This window comes from Ooceraea biroi, chromosome 4 (genome assembly GCF_003672135.1).
Source record: "Ooceraea biroi isolate clonal line C1 chromosome 4, Obir_v5.4, whole genome shotgun sequence".
Classification (NCBI taxonomy): Eukaryota; Metazoa; Arthropoda; class Insecta; order Hymenoptera; family Formicidae; genus Ooceraea; species Ooceraea biroi.
This window is the reverse complement of record NC_039509.1, coordinates 17,055,126-17,067,356: the sequence shown is the minus strand read 5'-3', so window position 1 is coordinate 17,067,356 and position 12,231 is coordinate 17,055,126. Positions and strand designations below refer to the sequence as shown.

Genomic DNA, 12,231 nt, shown 5'->3' with positions numbered 1-12,231 from the left:
AATCAAACAAGTTTTCGCGTGTTGCCATTCGTCCTCATGCATATGCACGCGCTCCCCGAACGCAACTCTGAAACTTTATATACCGGGATTTAAGAGTACCGAAATTTCGCTAAAATTACATAAGAATCGAGCAAGCTACGTGGAACGGAAATCTAGACGTGAGCCGCAATCAAATGATATGCAATTACGGTCACGGCTTAATTACGCGCGCACGATAATCGTCGAATAAATTCTACTTCCGGAAACTAGGCGTATTACGAGTACCGAAAGGCCGCAAGTTATCGCTCGATATAATATATTATAGCGAATCGTCTGTAATAATTCGAAATTAACATGTGGCACGGAAAATCAAAGGGGCAACTTCAATTAGTTAATTTCGCACTGCGAGTAAATGCGGTATTCGTGTAAAACTGAATTATTATCAACGAATTGCAAAGGCAGAGCCTTTGGCAGAGCAAGGAGGGTAGGGGGATTCGATGTCAAAGGGAATTGTTAGATTCGCGCGAAGTAAGCGCGATGAATATGCAAAGGGCGTGCTATAATCAGCGCGGAAAATTAGGCGCACCTGGCGATGTTCGGCGTAATATATGCACACAGCTGAAGATTGTAACAACGGTACAGAACTCGTACACGATAGTTAAGGGCTTCAGCAGCTTACGAACCGAACACCAATTTTACGGGGAAGTTTGCGGAGTCTTCGCTTTGTGCGCGAGACATGCGGAACTTTCAGCTAGGATCGACCGTAGTTGATTTCAATCAGCGTCTTCGAGAGTTTGAAAACTTTATCGCCTCTCGAAGACGCGGAATTAATTCTCCATGTGGCACCAATCGCGTTTCGTGTGATGGAATAAAACAATATTCTAGCCTCGGGCAACATGCAAGAGTCCAGAATTACATATCTCTTCGTTGCAGAGTCGAGAATCGGAATCTATTATTGTCTCCCGACTGACTCCAGGGCGTCCCTTTTCATGCCCGACGATGAAGTCGCTCTCGTATTTTAAGAAGCCAGCATAATCCAGGGGCGCCGACGTTCGTAGCCGACGAGAGATTTCGTTTCCTGAAAAGTATCCGTCAGGATTATCCCCCGGCCGAGTCAAAGGAATATCACCAGGAATGTCAGCTGTGAATATCAGGGTGATTGATGTCGGTCTAATATGGATTTCCAGGTGGTCCCGTAACCGGCCGATAACCCGGGCGAAGTCGCTCATTTCTCACAAATTCGTCAAAAATTAACGCCAACTGACGGCCCGGCGACTCGACCCGCCTTGGGAAAATCGTTGTCGATGGAGTTGTGGGAGACGGCTCGTTCAATCCCGAGCGAATCAATAAATCAGCGAACGATTGAGAGTAAATATTCGTCACATCTGATTGTGGGTCTGCAGATGATCGATTGTGCACTATCGTGCCGTTATGTCCGCTCAAGTTGAGAAATTCTTGCAAGCATCTGATAAAGTGCATTAAAGAGTATTACAGTTACAATTATCATGGTCGATAATTAAAAATGCTTCTCATGGAAGACACCATAAAAAAGGTATATCGTGAAGGATAAAAAATATGAAACGTTACGAAACGAATGAAACGCGAGGGTAAGGGTGAATTATGCGAGGCGCGCATCACGTGAGGACGTTCTCGTTTCTATACCGATTTCATGGCGATGCGAATTTACTATCGCCGTCCGCTCGTTGTATTTTTATTCTCGCGGGAAACGACATCATCGATCACGAAATCGCAAGATGTGTTTTCTGCGTGAGCAATACAGATTATGAGAAACGGGCGCAGCCTCCGGGAAAATCGATCACTGGAGAACCGCGTCACGAGAGAAGCTACTGTTGTGATTGTTCGATTGTAATCCCGGATAGAAAATCTGTTTTTCCTACGAAGCTGTCAATTAACAGGAACGCGAGATCGAAAAGGTTGCGAATAGTCGCGGCACATTCTTCTCCAGGAGAAGAATTCTCCGCCGGAGAATCCGCCAGAGAATTCGCGGCTGAAAGATGCCACAGTATCCCTGGTACACCCTGTACATCAGAGGCGCATTAAATATTTATTACGTCTCGCGTACACAATCGAAACGACGCCGCGAATTCATCTCGCGTGTGTTATGTAGCGAGAAAATTCGATATCGAGTTTCCCACCGCGCGCCTTTCCGCACGAGGCTTTATTCTCGGCTTTCTTGTGAGGGAGGCGCCTCGAGTCTTCCTCCTTTACGGCGAAATCCAAGAAGGTAAAAGAGCAAGGATAGACATTTCCCGGCACAAAGAAGAAAGCTCCGTACACACGTACGTGGCGGGGAAAAAATAACGAGATGATAATCGACGGAAAATGAAAAACGACGCGCGGATCACAGCAAACAAATTCATTTCTGCAACAATTTCTTCTTCTCATTCTATTTCTGTCTTCTCATGATACCTGCAAAGTTTTCAGCAATTGGATGCAACATTGGTCCGGGATGTATCTGTAAGCCGATCGATGATGGAAATGTACTTGTGACATTGATTCAGCTATTTCCGCCGCACACAAGTAGGCTCGTTAGTCAGCAGAAAGATATTTACTCTCAGCTGATGATCACTGACTTTCACAGGGTATCGATTAACGTGGCTCTTCCAATCGGGTTATTCGACCCGGAGGAAAAGTAGGAAGCACAACCGACTTTGCCGGGTCGGGGGCAGAAGCAAAACGAACGTGATGTGATTTAACGAACCGATTGCTCAGCCACTGCGAGCGGAAGTAGACTCCGCTTTTGAAGGAACGAGACGCGAAGTACGAAATTTCCACTGGTGCCACGTATTTTAAAAAATATATAAGTGTACACGTATATAACGTACAATATATAGGGGATGTTTGGGGTAACCTGATTCCACAGAATATATCTTTCCGTATGAAACAAGCTTGATTTCAATGGTAAATCATATAAATAGCAAATCTGCGAACAATATGATTCGTTTGATGTCAAAACCGTTGCGAGCTTCAAAGCATCAAATCTCCTCCATGTCAAAAACTATCGAATAAAATTTAATAAAAGTTTTGAGAAAGCTTAAATACATGTAGTACTTTGTGTTTAAACACATGCAGTATAAATTAATGTGCTTTATATTATATTATTCTCTTCTTTATGTGACAAGAGTTTACATTTCTCATTGAAATTATTCTCTTCATCTCCAAATCATCTATTTCTTGAGATGATTCTGTCTTGATATCTCAATCAATTAATTTCTACGTAAAAAGAAAAGCAAGCGTGGCATTTAAAATCCGTAGAAATTAAATAGCGAGCCACAGAGTGACTAAGCTGCAGACAATTTTCGTGCATCAAGAAGAAAAGCGGGTGGTGTAATACTTAGATCTTTTTAGACAAAGAAGTGGCGGCTGAGCCGTGAATAATGTCGGCGGAAAACAACTTCCAACCAAGTCATGAAGAACGCCATTGTTGAGTCGCTCTGACTTTTTCCGCATGCGGAGGAGGACCTGGTCGCGTTAGCATTCTCGCATACAAAACGTCGTCGTAGAACGACGAACGACATCCCCGAGTGCTGCGGAAACTGCTGCTCATACGGCCGTATGTACACGGCCGTTATACGCAAATATCTGGACTATCTTTTTATATCTTTTTCAAGACAGGAGCATTCTTGCTGTAGACACTAACGTTCACTCTCGTGCTCAGCACACGGAAATTGAATGACTACAAATTGAGTCGAGAGCAGTTAAATTCCTCAAGGAGGAATTGAATTTTGAAAGATAATTCGCAAGCGACCGAGTAATCACGGAATCAAAGAACCATCAAGGTTCCCAGGTTTGAGAAATACAAGAACGTAGAGAATCAAGAAGCGGCTTGAAGATTAAAGAACCGACAGAGTTTGAAGACCTAACGATTTAAACTAACATCTAAAGCCTTTGGACCTGAACGATATAGAAATTCAAGAGATAAATCAGAGCAAAGACTTTTGATCCTTTTCCAGAAGAACCGATAATATCAACGTACAAGTGTCAAGTGTTTTCGATCAATTGCTATGGATATCCGTAATTCGCAGAAATAATGGATAAAGTTCACGATGGATGATTAATTTTTGTCTGTTCTGAAGAATAAAGAATTAAGAGCGCACTTTTATCGCAGGATCGTTTTAACAACTTCGTGAGAGCGCTTTTATGTTCTGCGGCGGCTTTAAAAAATCATTTCCGAAGGCGAAGACGAAGATGAAGCTAGAAGACGGCGGTCAAAGAAAATTTAACGAGCTCACTAGTAAGCGGACCATGAGCCATCAGCACAAATTCACGTTCAGAGATGCGCACTTTTTGGCCATTGACTGGTACTGGTAATGATGATGTCGAATGCCTTTGAAAGGATTACGAAAGAAAGAAATCCTGATGCTATTCAGCTCGACGTGCTCGAGCCTGTCCTTTCGTCAGATCTAATTACGGCTCCGGTTGTAGCAGGAGAACAGTCTCATGCGTGCAGCTATGTTAGGTGTTCCGTTTTTAATGAGAAATTCCGGAGACGGCGTGCCAGTTTTGTTGCATGGAAATTCACCCCAGTGAAGGAACCGACAGTGTGCTGCTTTTAATTCTTCAAGTTTACTTGTCACGCCGGAGATGCCGGAGATGATCGAGCGTAAAATGGAACTCGCGTGAGAGCCACCGAAAATCATGCCAATTTAATGACGTCTGCACGTCGGCAGTTAATTGCTGTGCTATCACGGCGGGACCAACCGCGACGCGCGTTTGCGTACTGTAAACGGCTTTATTCCGAGAATTTATTGCGCAAATAACATTCTTTATGACGCCATATACCATGACTGGCTCGCGAAGGGATTTACGCGTTGACTATTACGCATTTTTCAGATGTGTCCTTGAAGTCCACCGAGGCAATATCTTTTTTAGAGCGCTCCCATCACGGGGTGCTTCTCGTGGATATTATTTCGCGTGGAAACCACCGTCCTCTCTTGTAACGCAAACAATGCAGAAGGGAATTGCGAAACGCTTGAAATAGTTATTGCCGATCAATCCATAACGATGTTGTTGTCGATCGGATCTCAAGCGAACGTTGCAGTCCAAATACTGACGAATCCCAATTTTCAGTTTGCCGAGATGTCGTTCTGACAGTCGACATTGATTTTCTCCAATTTCTCTCGAATCACTGTCAAATATCCTCAATTGTATTCTGACAATAATCCGTCTCTCCAAAAATATATCAAATTCACCGTTTGTGATCCGTGTATTATCAATTTGTTACCGTTCTCTTTTCACTGTGTGCTTCATAATTATCTTTAATCAGACACAAATTTTACGCTAAGCTTTTTATAATAAGTCTTAACTTTACTTGGCGACACCTCGTAGGGTCGTTAAGGTTTTTATAAAACGCGTGGAACTTTTAATCGCGTTTGCATAAGAGAGGCGCGGAAAGGAAAAATGAAAAAGAGACAGAGAAACAGTTAAGATTAATGTTGCACTTATGCAACAGACTTTATAAACACACTTTAAATTTCCAGGCGTTCATCCGAGCTCGCACATGTGCACCGCGTTGTAAGATATGATTATTGCATACCCCTTGCGGTCATGGAACGAAAGTTTCGGAGGGTGTAGCACATGTATGCGTCACAAAGTTGAATCAAACGCAATGCCGTACGACGAGATTTCACCTGGTGCACTGTAAAGTGGTCCTGCAGCTTTGGTGTCATCGGGGTGATCCGCTTTTAGCGCCTCGCGCTTCACTCGAGTTTCTCTCAGGGTGGCTTTAACGACCGATTCGCGTTTGATGTACTCGGACGGCTTTACAAGATAATTAAGGGCCAGTTGTGTACAACCGCTGACAATGAGATAATCCGCGCCCGTTGAAACGATTATGTGCGCTCTGACATTTCATGAACTCATTGCGAGTGTTAAGAGAATTAATATATCTGGTATTAACGCAGAACAATGTGGCGTTTAATATTTATCGCCGGATTAACATCCAACGAAACACGATAGGTAAATATTTTAAATATTTCGTTTGCATATTTTGTTGATACAATTAATGTTTGTTCTCGGTTTGTTCATCGAAAAATTTATCAGCAGCTGTAGCGTTCGAGATTTGGATATCTTGCCAGAAAATGTTGCTGAGATTCATTTCGCGAAATTGGAGAATAGCTGCGAACGCAATCTTCGGAATTCTCGCGAGAACTTATCTCATTAGAGGGTCATACGTCATTCGGGATACGTCAGAAACGGATGGCGAACGGTAACAATATAGATCCGCGAAATTTATCACTCAGATGAGATCACGAACTGAAAACCGAAAGAGAATTTCCAGGCAAGTGCGCTTGCCAAACGTGAAACTTGAAATACGAAAGTTTCGTGCCATTAAATACGAAACAAGAAACCTCTGTACAGGCGACGACTGTGCAAACGAACTTCTCTTTTTCCGAAAGTATTGTAGAAGAGGCGATACAGTTCGCCGGTCCTTCTATCACTGAACACGCGAACATATTTTCGTAGTCTTATTGTTCGTTATAGTGAATAGAAGATAGAAATAGCATTTTTGTAAATAAAAAATAGCATCATGGTTAATATCCTAAAAAAGAATTTTAAACGTCTAAAATAGTGAGGCGCTATAATCTTGTGATATTTTCTCGTTTGAGACTTTTATGTAAATTTATATGACTTCGAGAGGAAGCCTCTTTAATCTCAATGCGGTTCCACATGTTAGCACATATGGTAATCCACCGTAATTCAGTTGGTAAGATTATGTTATCTAACAATAGCGAGATGCGCAGAGAAGGGTCGCCTTATTGTGAATTTCAGAGAAAATTAACATATGAATATTAAAGTCGTAAATAGCTACTTGAGAGCTACGAGGTAATTATAATTCACCATTCCTCTGGATTTTGTATTGTATAATTTCGCGCCGTAACCAAATTAACAGTTATATTTAACGTTGCCTTGCAGCTCAAGAAGTTGAATTAAACTTGAAATTTCGCGTAACAAAGAAAGTGAATTCTTCAAAGATAGATGTTGAACGTAAGAAGTTTGCGGGTGCTTGCCCGTCGCTGATAAAACTTGGAAAGAACTCTCATAAGAGTGATACTTTCCCTAAGTAATTCTCTCGTGAGTAATAAAATTAAAGGAAAAGTGTAATTACATGCTATCGATCCCGTTTTATCAAAAGAGGTATTGCACGCTATTATTGATTAAAACTCTCTGGTAGCACAGTAAAAAGAACGAGTGAGGCAAATATTTAGAGAAAACAACATTATATTAAAAAATTATATTTTGAAAGAGAATTTGAACAAATGTAAGATTAAATTTAACGGTAAATATTATGTAATTAAAATGAGTTTCAGAGGAAAATACACAATATACGCAAAATTAGATTTGGAATTAAAACACGCTTATTAGCCGATATGAAACAAGCGAAAGGGAATTACAGCGCACGTATATATTTTCTGCTCCGATGATATCAACTTCTTTCGATTTTAGGTAACAGTGTTTTCTCTACGTTTGGCTGAATATACGGAGCCATCGGAGATTCCATTGTACTCTCGTGACAATGACGCTCGCACTCGAATAGAACAGTCGAGACGGACGCAATCCTGCGAGATTCCTCGTGCACGACGATTATAAAGAAACCAAAGGGGAAGAGAGAATTGTAGAAATCACCGGCAAAAGCGTCTGTTCGAATTCCTATTGAAGATCAACATTGGTGTCATTATCGTCTGGACATGAGAAGGCATATAAAGTACAAATAAAGTCGTAAAACGTTGCAGAATCACGCAGTGCTATTTATTTGTCAGACCTTTTTTGTTTATAAATACAAAAATTGCATGTTGCATGAGAAAATCGATGCTTTTAAAGTGAACAGGATGCGCTGAATTTTAACGACGACTTTTCTTATTTACGGTTTCAACGGTGTCTTGTAATTTCCTTTCAGAAATTGGAAATGTCCTTAGAAGCTTATTTCGCGCTTGCTTAACTCGATTATCATTCGCGTTACCTCGACGAAAAATTCCAGCCTCGAGGAACGGAATTAAGTGCATCCAGTTAATGCATCTCGTGCGCCGGATTCATATTTCGGCAGAATCCTAAAACCACGAAGCGTGAATTACTTTCGAGCCTCGTTTCAAGCAATCACGAGTCCGCGATGCGCAAATAAAGCACTTGTGTCACGAGACTTTTAATGGTCAAAGCGTGCTTCACGTCGCAAATGCCGCCGGAGCGACAGCGACGCAAATTTTATCGTCGCAAATTTCACGTAACCCGATTAAAAGTTTCTCTACTTTTATTCGCGCCGTCTCATCTCCCTTTCTCTGCCAGTGTTATATTGATTTGGCGTCGCGCTGAAGCTTGGAAACTCCTACCGTGAATTTCTTTTTTTTTTCAAAAATGAAACGACCATGCTGCTGACGAAGGAAAGTGGTGAATATCGAATCTTCAAACCCGGCTCATCCACTAATTTATCGGTGATATTGATTTATTCCTTCTCACGTTCTCTTACGTGCTCTTACAAATTAGTACACTCGTACTTTCGTAACTCTACATCATAATCCGCTAAAAATGATTTTTTTATCAACTCTCTAAAGTTCATGAAAAACTGTATAACGAATAATCCACAAAAGATCGTTGCTTGCCAAGAATGGGGCATGAAATACTTTCGTGGTTCCGTTGTTTATTGAAAGAGACAAGATCTACACTCGCGGTCTACTTTCGTGCGAGTAATCACCCCGTCCTCGCTGGTTGGTGCAATTTGAGTAAAATAACGTAACTCCCCGTGTTATTGCAGTACAAGTGCCGTCCGCGGAAAGTCCGCAGTTAGATCCACAATCACGACAACTCGCCTAAGCTTTCCGTGCAATGTTCCATCCGCAAGGAGACACGGAGAACCGCGCACTCTCCAGATCCAGCTGGATCCCATTAAGAGGCTTGTCGCGCCAGACGACAAGCAGCGTCGACACCATAGATACCGACGAACATGTATGGAAGCTCTCCCGGTCTTCGGAACGCGCGGAAGTATCCCTTTCACGAGGATTTCCGGGCAAACACGGTTCCGGCCGCAGAATCCGCGGCGAGATGCGGATCCGTCTCACTCGGCTGGCTTGTCAGGTCGGATTTCCAGCTGACTTTGCGATCGCGTTTCCGAGAGGCCACTTCCGGTCTCCGCTGGACGTCGTCGCGGGAATCAGTCAGTCGCATTCTTCGGAGGACTTTGAAGAACACGGAGAACTGGATGTCGCGAAAATTGCCGAGTAATCTGATAACATCGCGTTCATATACCGTATTCGCACATGTCGCTCGGTAACGTTACATGTTACAACACATGTGTTACCATTTTACCGTTTTACTGTGGCTGTTGCGGCGCACTTTATGACGGTGCACGCGGTTTACGACTCTCTCGAAAATTCCAAATAAACGTGTATACGGGAAAAATAGCTCGCGACCGCGTACGACTGAAAGGAGTCCGGAATAGGCAAAAGGGTTTCTTTCCCTTTTCCTCTTCTTGGCGAAAAGGAGAAATTCACGAGCTTTAGGAATTGCGATGGCAGCGTTAGCGATGGAACTGGTTACTTCATGACGTACCATTCTCGAGTTTACCGAGATCACAGCGGTTCTACGGTATCGCATGGCAACGCATTATTCTTCACACGATAATCGTCAATGGGATTACCTCGATATAACACGTCGAATCGTTACTGTCGCCGCCAGGATCGCGCAAACAAAGCCGAGATCTGGTGCAACAGACTCCAGAGCACGTTGAACTATGGATACGGTACATGCAATGGTGTCAGATGAAATGTACACGATACGAGCACAAAAGCACAAAGTCATAAAATTTTCCAAGGACTATTTTGGTTTTGATAAACTTCAAGTTGATTTCTTCACAGGGAAAACGTCGATTTATCACAAAGACACGTATGTCTAAATAAAGTCAAAGACAAAATTTTGCTCGTCATTTTATTGCTGTTACTTTGATCGATTACTTGATTAAGATTAAGATTAAGGATCGCAAGTTATACGTTTACTGCAACTGTACGTCGAGATGTTTAATACATCAGAGATACTGAAGAGATATACAATAAGTTATCTCTTGTTATTTCTTGCAGTAACGAATAAAAATAATCATCGTTGGTCACGGCAACTGTCGGGCACTTTGCTCGCTGCAGTATTTCCGGTTTTGTTAATTCCGAGATGGAGGAGGGCTGTGTCGTTTGTCTCCGCGCTTCCAGTGTTATGTCCACGTCTTACCGTCCATATCCCCGCAATTCAAAATGTAATTCCATTTCAGGGGAGGAAGTGCGAGACGGGTGATCTCGTTTACTCTGAAAACAAGGGGTGCGTGCGACTGATAAATCTCCAACGATGCGATCCCGCGGTAGTTAACTGGTGTTCAGGGAATCGCGTTAAGACGGTTAAATAAATTACAGTCACTATATCTTGGACGTTGGTTCCTGAATTCGAATTGATACCGTGAGACCCGCCAGACGCAGACAGATAAATCGCGATCGCGCGATAAACGGAACAATAAACGTCGACGTGCTAATAAACTGCTGCCATTTGTTCGTTCGCGTTCACACCGCGATAATTGAAACGTACATATATAATTTCGATTTAACGGAATAATCAAAACACGCTTTGTCTGCAATGGACATTCAATGAAACTGGATGCAACGTGATGCAATGCAACGAGAAGTATCTCGAAGTGCGAAGCAACCGCGTGATTGATAATTGACGCCGATATTATAAACGTTATCGGTGATAGGGTGAAAATAAGAGAGAAAATAACGGCATTGACAAACGAGAGCGCAGGAACGAGCAACTCGTCTTCGCCGGGCGCGAGTTTTCCGCACGGTCCATTCTCTCGGCGAACACAAAGCGATTTCCCTGCCTTGCAACTGATCGATGGATTCGTCGGATCGGGATTGATGGTAGGAGAATGAAGAGCAAGAGAGCAGGAGAGAAAAAGAGGAAGTGAGAGGATGAGACAAAATCGGTGAAAGGGAAAAGGCTGCGTTGAATTCGCTCGTTAATCAAGGTAGATTAAGCAACAACGGAGAAGGTAGCATCGCAGAATCGTGCTCGCTGATGGAGTAACTTCATCCCTTCGTACAAATTCACCAGTAACATCGTTGCTGCGAATCACACCTGCGTTCCCGGACGTGAACGAAGCTTCTCCTTTTCGATTTACATAGTCAAGTTTAGCTGTCACATCAAACGGATATCACTCGCGATGACAATTGAATTAAAGACGCTCTATATTTTTCTAACACTGACATAAATATCGCTTTTCAATTAAACGATATGAACGAAGACAATTAAAGACAACTGGAGAAGCTCGAGTTCTTCCCAAGGCAACATTTATTCACCATCTAAGAGTGCAGTTAACTACTAAACACTTCCGCACTTGTGCACGCAAAATTATTAACGCTCGGCTTTCAATGCGCTCTAATTTTATTAATTAGATGCGTATCATCGCATTTACGGACAAAAAGAAGACAGCTCGCGCGCCGTGCTGTAAAGCGAGATTATGTTCGCCGTTGCACCTGTGTATCGACGAGATCTGAATTATGCATACATCGGCATACATTGGTATGCACGAGCTGCCGCCGTCAGTGCTCATCGAGTGCATCGAGATACCGCGATCTCGCATGCGTAACACTATTATAAGCTGTCGCGGCGCGTTTGCTCGCGCCGGAACTGCCTGAGCGGATTTGGGATGGCTCGGGACTTCGGGAGTATTGGTTCAGGGCACAGCTGTAGAATATTGTGCACCTGAAGTATCGCGAAAATTGTCGAGGTCGAGGTCGGGCAGGCCACATAGATCAAGGATAACCGAGAGAATGCGTTGGGAGAATGAAGATCGTTTTGCATGAGGACGACCGAGAAAATTCGTTGCTTACAGCATTTATCTTTTCGGCTCGGAAAAGGCGGAGACCTCGTGAGATTTCTCGCGGGAAATGTCTTGGAGGGAGAAGCGGTTTCGTCTCGCTTGGCTCGGTGGATTAAACGCGTGCAAATAACGTTAATCGTAAGGCTAATTGTTCCTTTCTCGTGAGCCATTATCGAGAGCGATCGTCTCTGCTTTCTCCAAAAACATCTCGAAATCGATTAATCGTTAATTAATGATGAGTCGCTCGCGATAACGTGTGCCTCGTATTGCGTAATTATCATGTAATCTGCGTGATGGCTCGAAATCAAGAGAAATCAGTGGTAGCGACAACGCTCGATAATAACGGACGTCGATTGTTTCAAATAAATTGTGGGCTCGTTATG

At 43.0% G+C, this 12,231-nt stretch overlaps 1 protein-coding gene across 1 annotated transcript in view; it reads right to left on the bottom strand.

Annotated features, from left to right (window-relative positions):
- Positions 1–12,231, bottom strand: part of LOC105283079 (midasin) — a 75,589-nt gene that overhangs the window by 13,370 nt on the left and 49,988 nt on the right. The window lies entirely within an intron of this gene.